Source organism: Tamandua tetradactyla, chromosome 5, assembly GCF_023851605.1.
Source record: "Tamandua tetradactyla isolate mTamTet1 chromosome 5, mTamTet1.pri, whole genome shotgun sequence".
NCBI classification, from domain to species: domain Eukaryota; kingdom Metazoa; phylum Chordata; class Mammalia; order Pilosa; family Myrmecophagidae; genus Tamandua; species Tamandua tetradactyla.
The window spans coordinates 113,544,068-113,554,341 of record NC_135331.1 but is presented as its reverse complement, the minus strand read 5'-3'; the positions used below and the strand labels follow the sequence as shown (position 1 = coordinate 113,554,341).

The window sequence follows — 10,274 nt, the reverse complement described above, 5'->3', positions numbered from 1 at the left end:
AGAATTTTCTTCAGCTCTTTGCATGTAGGAGAAAATATCAGTGATCAGTATGTTGAAATGTACTGTAACTCTTTACATAGATGCCACAAAATTGGAGCTTCATGTTCTTTAACCTTTTGCTCTGTGATCCAGCTCATTTCTCAAAATGCAGGTTATGACCCATTGGTGGGTTATGAAATCAACTTACGGGTCGCGAAAAGCACTTAAAAGACAGAATAAAACAAGAAATATCAGAGTGTACCACATGCAGTAACAGTAAACATTGTATAATGATAACTTTTTTATGATATGTGTGTAATTTGGTGAATATTGGTACATGATGGAAAGTGTTTTAGTTTTTAGTTACAATATATAGTTATCAAAAATAATTGAAATCACTTCTCTAAACTTCAGAGGATTAAAATTGTCTTCTGCATGCTGTGAGGTCAGGTATGTTTATATGCAAATTATCTCTCCAGGGAATCAGGCTTATCTACTTCCTTTACCAAATAATGTATGTGTCCTCTACAGTCTCTGTAAATCAATCAAGACCAAAATTTTATATTCTGATGGTGCCTCATTTGATTAATTAAAGATATAAAATGCTGTCACAGATTGTAGTAAGTCTAGTATCTATTTAATTTTCTCAACCTCATTATTGTCTTCTGTAAAATGGAGATAATAATGATAGTGTTTTTATAAAGATTAAATGAGATAATGTGCATAAAGTGCTGAGAATAAGTGTTTGGTATATAGAAAGTCATCCATAAATGTCTGACATCATCATTATTATCCTATTAAAATACATAGACAAAATAAAATCTTTAGGCCAGATGAATGCAAACAAACTAAGAAGAATACATTCAGCTCCAGGATCTTGGAAGTCTAATGCTGTACATTTGTGCAACAAAGACTTTTGAAAAGTCTGGTTCTTATGCTGCCTGATAAAAAACTTCAAGAAAAAAAGGCCTCTGTTTAAATTCTTAACAAATTGTATAAGGCTAATTAGCTATTGAATGTCAGCCAAGACAAGAGTTTCCCTCTGGGATCTAAGAATGAACTACCCAATAAATTGAGTATTTTATGTTTTTCTTCTTCTGACAAAGAGGGAATTGAAAGAGAAGAAGGAAAGGAGAGAGAAAATAGAGAAACAGAGAGAAAGAGAAAAGCTTTGAAAACTGCTTTTACTTCATTAATCCATTATTGTTTTTCTTTGTACATCTTCTTCCTACATTCAGGAATGTATAGCACGAACAAACCAGTCTTCATGTGAAGAGACAAACCCAATCCAATGTGTCTTCAGCTACCGCTCTTCATGTTCATTGGCTGTAATTTAATCTTCGTGTTCAAAATACTTATGAATCACTATCAGTGCAATTAAGCTTGGCTACATAGTAGTGGGGTATGAATTTAAAGAGCCATCACCTCTCTACTGCAGAGAGATATAGATATGTAAAAAAGGAAAATCCAGAAGATGTGGGGAGATAATGCTAATCATAAAAGAATTCATGGAGGGCGGTGTGATGGTGGCTCAGTGACCGAATTCTCGCTTGCCATGCCAGAGAGCCAGGTTCGCTTCCTGGTGCCTGCCCATGTAAAAAAAATAAATGAATAAAAAATCGAAAAGAATTTATAGAGGCAACATCATCTTTAAAAAAGAGAAATTAGGGGAAAGTGTTCAGCATGGTTGTTCAACAACACGGTGCTCTAACTAAACAGTTGTTTTTTTAATTTTTTTTAGTGGTATTTAGTTGATACCCAAAACTAATTTTATAAAGTTATCCTTTTTTTTAAGCCCCCTAAGGATAACTGGCAACTGTATGGTTCTGAATTTCTTATAGGTACCTCTGTGACCTGAGACTGACCAGTTATAAATTACCTATAGTGCCACCTGGTGTCAAAATCCTTGCAGTGGGGTGGGCCGCGGTGGCTCAGCGGGCAAAGTGCTTGCCTGCTATGCCGGAGGACCTCGGTTCGATTCCCGGCCCCAGCCCATGTAACAAAAACGGAGAAACAAAATACAATAAAACAAGAAAGTGTTTAAAGATGTTTCCCTTTCTTCCTTCCTTCCTTCCTTCTATCCTTCCTTCCTTCTCTCTGTCTTTCCTTTAAAAAAAAAAAAAAAAAAAAAAAAAAAAAAAAAAAAAAAAAAAAAAATCCTTGCAGTGCATAGTCCTGCACCCCTGAGCTAACAGGCTAACTGACTGGGGAGAGAGTTTATAAACACAAGGTTACATGGAACAGGATGTTTTTATGGGGATAGGACTAAATTTAAATGCTGCTTCCTGGGATGGACACAGCAATTTTTTTTTTACCTCTTTCCTGGTCACTATGTTGAAATTATGAACAGTAGCTACCAATTGAATAGAAGAAACTATAAAAAGTTAGATTGAAAATAACATGTTCTAATTCATGAATCCGAGGCTTACGGATATTAGTCCCATGAATATCCTTTACCTGTTCTCAGAATGATAAACACAGCTGAAATGCCCTTAACACTAATGCAGCTTTGTGCTATACTTTGGCAAAATAAAACGGAAAATGCAACAGTGTGATATCAGGCCGAATAACCTCAGTTCAAAAACATAATAAAAGAAAATGGTCAAAAGGATTAAAAATCTCAGTTCGTGAACTGATTATGAGCTTGAGTAAGTATCTCTTATTAACAAGTTAAGGAAAGTGTGCTTCTGTAAAATGATCCAGCAGAAAATACAAGCACTGTAGGAATGCAGAACCAGAAAACTAACTTCATGTACAGTGATAAAAAGAAATGTCTTCCTTTTAGTCACTTTACCTTGTTCCTAGAAAATAAGAACTAAGCTTCCTTTAGAAATACAGAATTGAAAAATTCCTATTTTTTTCTCTGGTGAGGAAGGTTGTGCCCTAATAAAGTCCGCTTCTCTTCATTATTCATATGCATTGTATTTATTCTCCTCCCTTCCCCTCAGCCAAATAGAGAACTAGCTCTTAGGACTGAAAAGAAAGCTTGTTTTATATTCTTAGGAGGATGAGCATTGGGGTAATAGAAGAAAGGGTGGATGTGCAGATGGAAGAGTGGATAAGCAGCTTCTCTTGTGCTTTGCAGAGAGTGAAGATGAAAACCTCGGGAAATTTCCACATCCTAGAGGCAGGTGCACAGAATGAATTCAAAAATAGACAGTGACAAGCAAAGAAAAATACTGTGTGTGTGTGTGTGTGTGAGAACATTGAGAAGTGTGATCAGCCTGAGTGTGTATGTATGTGTGAAGATTGAAAAGTGTGAGCAACTCGAGATTAGAAAGAAAGTCACTTGACTGTAGAAGAACAAGATCAGAAAGCAATAGAAGCCAGGGTAGAAAAATGATGGAGTGTGAAGTGATGTGCCCACAAGAAAAGAACTCAGGAAAGGTCACAAAGAAGGGAAGCTATAAAGATTTACAGAGTGGATAGAAAAGCCTTAATAGAAATAGTTGTTAGTAGGCCTTGAGTCATATGGAAGAGTCTACATGTCCCCTGTAGCATTCTTAGAAGGATGCTAGATAAGGAAAGGTGGTAAAGAGAACTACCTAATCATTCATGTCTAAAGACTCTTGACTAGCTTGCAGTTTGTTGGTTTAAAACTAACATATGAATTTGGTATGTTTTAAAGTATTGTAATGTTTACTGTGCTTATATGATTATAGACTCACATTTACAAATTTTCAATTCTTAGAATTTTTAATGTACCGATTATATGTAATTAAAAATTGCTATTTTCAAGCAAATATTTTTTTCTCATAAATTTCTGTATAAGACTCCTAACTATTCTAATGTTAATAAAAATCTAATTCATGATTTGAAAAATCAAATACCGGGGGCTATACAGGCATGGGCTCTGGGTATAAAAATGTTGGGAATGCATGGAAGAATCCTAACCGAAGAGTCTAGAAAGGTAGTAATGTTAATTGAAAACAGCAAATTTCTACAACAAAAACCCACTGGGCTGACCAAACAAACCCACCAGCAGTCTGTCCTGCTACCTAACTATTCTTTTCTGACTCCCTGCTCTGATGTTTCTACTGGGTTTTGAAGCCTAAATTGATCTGTTTGCTGAATACCAGCAGTACTGGTCGAGTTTATCTGTAAGTCAAACTACCTTGTGGGGGTTTGACATGAATTTGAAACCTAAATGTGAAGAGACACAGTTATGGCCTTCTTTGTTCCCAGGCAGGCTCATTCAAACATGAGCTGAACTCACAAACATATTTAGGTTATTTTGCTTATATGCATACATTGCATTCCAATGCAGAGATGAAACTTCTCTGGCCAGCAGTTTCGTAGTAGCCTATTCGAAAACTAAAGAAAGATGAACATGGTATCTCTAATTCCAGTAAGCTTTCCCTAGCTGTGAAACATTATCACTCTCATTTCATAAAATCTAAATGACCTCTCATTATAGTAGAGTTTCCTGCTCTAGGTAGCACATTTTTTCCCTATTCCATATACTAATTGGGGAACAGAAAGAGATTTTAAAAATCCAAGTTATAAAATATGCCTTAAAAACCAACCTCTGAACAAATGGACTACTTATTCTGCACTAAGAAGCAATAGAAGCCTAATTTTAAAGGAGAGAAGATGTTTCATAAAGCATAGTACCAGAAACCACAGCAGAGATGATATATTTTAATTTGATTTTATGCCCCTTTGTTTCCTAAATAAGGAACTATGACCATTATTTCTCACGGCTGTGTTTTCCGCATTCAGCCTCACACAGCTAGCTGCTCAAGATTAGTTTAGAGCAATGTCCTCAATTTAGAATCCTTTGAGATGAACTGTTTTTTATGAACTTCTACAGAGGAGATTGCTTTTATTTTCCAAAATTGAAATATATAAAAGGAGATTGCTTTTTTATTTCCCTATAATTTTAATATGGAAAGTTGTATTTCAGCGTGTCTGCCTCTGAATTCTAGTGTGTAAATATAATGGAAGATATTTAGCAGTTTTGTTTTCTACTACTGTGTGTATGGTTATCTGCATCCAATATGGTAGCCACGAGCCACGTGTGGCTATTGAATGCTTAAATGTGACTAGTTTGAGTGGGGGTATGAATTTTCAATTTTATTTTATTTTAATCCATTTAAATTTAGAGCCAGAAGTAACTAGTAGCTGTACTGGATGGCAAAGCCATAGACTAAAAGCTTTGTGAGAGATGAGCCATGTTCATCTTTGACTCTCCAGTTTAGTTACTGCATAGTAAATGCCTGAGACATTCTGATTGCATTTTTTTTTAAATATGGAACACTTCACAAATTTACATGTCATCCTTGCTCAGGGGCCATGCTAATCTTCTCTGTATCGTTCCGATTTTAGTATATGTGCTGCCGAAACTAGCACCTGATTGCATTTTGATAATGAATATGGCAATACTGTCACTCACTCTTATTATTCCTTAGATTATTGATCTTTCAAATTGCAATTCTCAACTGCACCTGGAATGGATCATATAACAATTATTAAGTACACACAATTTGTATCAAACACAGTTGGGCACTTATTAATGTTTCATCTTTGGAAAGTTACAAGCCCTCAGAATCTTAGTTCACTTACCTGCAAAACGGGAGAAATGATCTACACCGTAGTTGTGTTATGATGATGAAGTGAGATTGCTTGAAGAGAGTTTATGCCCATCTTATACTCACTAAATTACCTTTTATTTCCCTTGACACAGAATACTCCCCTGCTCCACATGGAACCTACAATAGAAATGGGTTTGTTACAAAACGAAAGCTAGGTAAACGGAAATTATAAAGTTTCACACAGACTTACAAAACCCAGAAAAATTAAAAGGAACCTTCTTGAGTTTGGGAATTTATTAGCACTGAAGTAATCATTGAACTGTCCAAAGGATTAGAACCTAGGGCAAAAGGATAAGCTATTTTTAAAAGCCAGTGTAATTTGCTTTATGAGCTGTGTGAATAGTAGGTGAACCAATCAGGGCATAATTTGTCCCAAAATATCATCCTACATTTTCTGACAGGTTAACACATTCATCTGGTCTCAGTCCTTTTTGCAGATCAAACATTTTCTGGAACCTGATGTCTATGGATAGAAAGGGAATATGTTTATCATCATTTTTGTTACTGGAGTTCAGTCAATGGCCATCTTCTTCTCTGATGGAAACTACTGCAGAGGAAAACAAAACTGTATTAAAAGAGTATGATATCAGAGAGAACAGACCTCCAAAAGTTTTAACAATGAAAAAAGTGGCAGATTAATATTTGCTCCCTTCATGTCTCATTTTAAATTTTGTCTGAATGCATGGACTTTGATACTCATGAATATACTTTCATAGTCTCTGTATTTTTATAGCTCTAAGCCAAAATTAATTTTCAACCACAGCAGGTAAGCATCTTCCCTAACAAGGCAACATGGTAGTGCAGTTTTGAACTTTTGAGTGGAAAATTGTTTATCAAATAAAATATTATTTACAACCTCAATTTACAACACAAAAATTTCTTGAGAAGTTCATATGTTTTATTTCAGGGCAATGATGCATTTCCTTGTCTATAGATATAATTTCATGGGTTCATGGGTCTAATGGTTTGAAAATCACTAATCTTCAAGGAATAATTCTTGAAGTACAGTGCCTCTGTTCCAGATCTTGATTTGTCATTAAGTAATGTGTATTTACTGTGTATGACATATTTATTTAATGACAGATTAAGTAATACAGCATGCCTCTGTATTCCCTCTATGCTGAATGTTTAAAAGTGGATATTATATTTAAAACTGTTATAAAATATAAAATGCTTCTTTTAACAAAAATATTAAATGTCATATTCCTGCTGAAAAAACTATCTGCAGTATAGCTCTAAATGTGAGTACTTCCTCCCAGCTTAAGCTAAAAAGTATTTTGTCCTCTTGGAAAATAAAACTTTTTTTTCGGCATGGGCAGGCTCTGGGAATCAAAACCAGGCCTCCGGCATGGGAGGCGAGAACTCTGCCACTGAGTCACAGTTGCCTGCTCAAAAAATAATACTTTTTATCCAGTTTCATGATAGTAAGATTTTTGTGTTGAGCCACTCACACTAACAATTGGCCCTACTTTTTCTGGTCACCAACTCCAGTCCATCGGTCAGGACTGAAGTCAACATTGTAGTTTTGGTCCCTAGAACAACTCTATTAAGAGGTCTTGTTTAACTCCCTTTAAGCCTCCAGCACCTCGACATCCCTGGTAGAGCCTGACTCACAGTAGTAATTCATAAATTGTTAGTAATTAATTATCAAAAGAATGAGTCAATGAATGTTTCTCTATGCCAAAAGGTCTCAAATTTGAGAGTTCATCACAATCACCCGGAGAACTTGTTAAATCACAGATTATTGGATGGTGAGTCCCAGCAACAGAGTTTCTGATTCAGTATGTTTGGAGGGAGGTCTAATAAATTTGCATTTCAAACAAGTTCCCCAGAGACATCGGTGCTGCTTGTCCAGGAATATACTTTGAGAGCCCTTGATCTGTGCAATACTAATTCGCTGATAGGTCAATCCTTTATCTCTTTACCATCATTTAAGTGTGCTCATGTTTTTTCCCTAAAAATTAATGTGACATGGATTGACCAACAGAATATTAAATAAAGTACAGAAGTGGAACAAATATAGGTTGGCATGAGCAGAAGGACACAGGGAGGCAAAATTTCCTCTGATGAAGCTCACTGGTAACCTGCTGAACAAACAGCTGGGAAGAGGGTCAACAAGCCTTAATTAAGTGCCAGTATGTTCAGCCAGTCTTTCAATAAAGATGCACAACCTGTCCTACAGCAAATGGTCACAAAACATTTTACACAACCACACGTGACAACCACTTGTGCTGTCTGCCTCTTCAGATGCAAGGAACAACAGTATCTACTATTACATACAAATTGACATTACAAAGCACTCCTATTCGATAACAAATTTGCAAAAGGAAGTTTGAGAACACCTGCTGAAATAAATTAGAACACCTGGCTTGAGCCCCATAAATTCCCTGGCACTGCACACACATAGAGACAGCAGAACTAAGCCCCAATTACCTCACATGAATAACATTTTACGGTGTTCTAAGATGCGTTGTGAATAATGAAATGATTTGACATAAGACTAACAATACAAATGAGGATTGGGAGCTAAATTTTTTAAGCATTTTCTTTCCAGTTTTATGGGAAACTCTATTTTCACAACATCATAATTCTAAGATGCTACAACAACAGAGCAAGATTAACTTTAAAAATAGCAGAAGTGGTCAACCAAGATGACATGGTAAGACACTCCAGGGTTCCAGGGTGCCATTCCCCCCATAGAATATTTAAACAACTAGCAAAAACTGTAGAACCACCTTCCTCAAAACTCTGGAACATAGTTAAAGGGTAGCAGTAACTGGACATGCCAGTCTGGCACCCCTCACCTGTGAGTTCCACAGAGGCAGCACAGCCCAGGTCCCTTCTGTCGTGGATGCAGATTATAGAGCCACTCACAACTGCGAGTTAGAACTCCTTGCATATTCAAGCACAGGGACCAAAATCTGCAGAGACCCAGGGCAAAGCACAAGGCTCTATGTCATACTATACACAAAAGGACCTCCAGGGGCGTGTGGAGGTGGGGGAGGGGGAGAGGGAGAGAGGGAGAGAAGGAGAAAGAGAAAGAGTGAAAGAGGCCATAGAAAAAACATTGGCAAAAGGTGTATGCACTGAATTCAGTTTCTGGGCTGGACCACTCGACCCCCTAAACACAAAATGGACTCACTTGGATGGACTCATTCTGTCTGCTTGGAGCAGAATACCTAACAGGGAAGAAACCAGAGGCAGAAAGATCTCGTAGAGAAAAAGAAATGGAGGCAGGGAACTGAACCACAAGACTGGATGGGTCCAAGAACTGACAAATGTAAGGAAAAGGGGGCACTGAGTGAGGGTGAGAATTTAAATAAATCATGGAGGTGAGGATTTTTCATGAGAAACCATGGAGGTGAAAAGGCAGTGGTATTATATATTTAAGGTACTGAAAGAGGGAAAACACCACTCAAAATGCTTCATCCAGCAAAATCGTCCTTCAAAAACCAGGGGAAGTGGGCGGGCAATGGTGGTGCAGTGGCAAAGTTCTCACCTGCCATGCAGGAGACCCAGGTTCGATTCCTGGTACCTGCCCATACCAAAAAAAAGGGGGGGAAGTTTAAAGTATTCACAGATAAACAGAAACTGAGACAGTTCATAAACAAAAGCACTGCTCTGCAAGAATGACTAGAGGGAATTCTGTAGGTTGAAAGGAAAGGACAAGAGAGATTGGCTTGGAGTAGTGGGAAGAAATGAAGATCTTCAGTAAAGGTAACTAAAAAGGTGAATGCAAAATACAATAGTACTGTTTCCTCAATATACAACTCTACACTTTAGTTCCAACAGTGTCAGAGTACAATTGAACAAGATAAAGGCACATTTCCCTGATAATGGACACGCAAAATATAAAGAGGTAAAGTAGAACAAAAACAATGTAAGAGGGGAAATGCAGGAATATGGGAGCAAAAAATATGCATGCTACTGAAGATAATTTGGCATATTTCATTTTTTAATAGTATATTATAAATTCCAGGTAACCAAAAAGAAATTATTTAAAAAATAGAAACAGCAATGAGAAGGGGATCAATCAAATACATCAGAGAAGATCAATTATACAGAAAAGAAGATTGAAATAAAGGAAAAGAGAGACAAAAAATATATACTATATAAAAACCAAAGGAAGGGCGGGCCGCGGTGGCTCAGCGGGCAAGAGTGCGTGCCTGCCATGCCGGAGGACCCCGGTTCGATTCCCGGCCCCAGCCCATGTAAAAAACAAATAAACAAACAAAATATAATAAAAATAAAGATGTTTCCCTTTCTTCCTCCCTTCCTTCCTTCCATCCTTCCTTCCTTCTCTGTCTTTCTTAAAAAAAAAAAAAAAAAAAAAAAAAAAAAAAAAAAACCAAAGGAAAAAATGGATGAAGTAAGTACAAATTTACAGTACTGACACTGCACATTAATAAGTTAAACTCCTCAATCAAAAGCCACAAATTGGCAGAATGTATTAAAAAGCATGATCCAGCTATAGCTTGCTTACAAGAGACTCCCCTCAGATCCAAATACACAAATACATTGAAAGTGTAAGGATGGAAAAAGCTATTCCTTTAAAATAGTAATAAAAAAAGAGCTGGGGTAGCTATATTAATTTCAGACAAAATAGACTTTAAGTCAAAGAATTTATAAGAGACAAAGAAGGACCATACCTTAATGAAAGGTGTAATCCACAAGAAGAAAAACAATTACAAATATTTTTTA

At 36.6% G+C, this 10,274-nt stretch overlaps 1 non-coding gene across 1 annotated transcript; it reads right to left on the bottom strand.

Moving 5' to 3' along the window:
* Positions 1-5,224: 5,224 nt before the first annotated feature.
* Positions 5,225-5,331, bottom strand: LOC143685276 (U6 spliceosomal RNA). Its single transcript, XR_013176524.1, has one exon. It is a non-coding gene; the product is annotated as a U6 spliceosomal RNA (small nuclear RNA).
* Between the last annotated feature and the right edge of the window lie 4,943 nt (positions 5,332-10,274).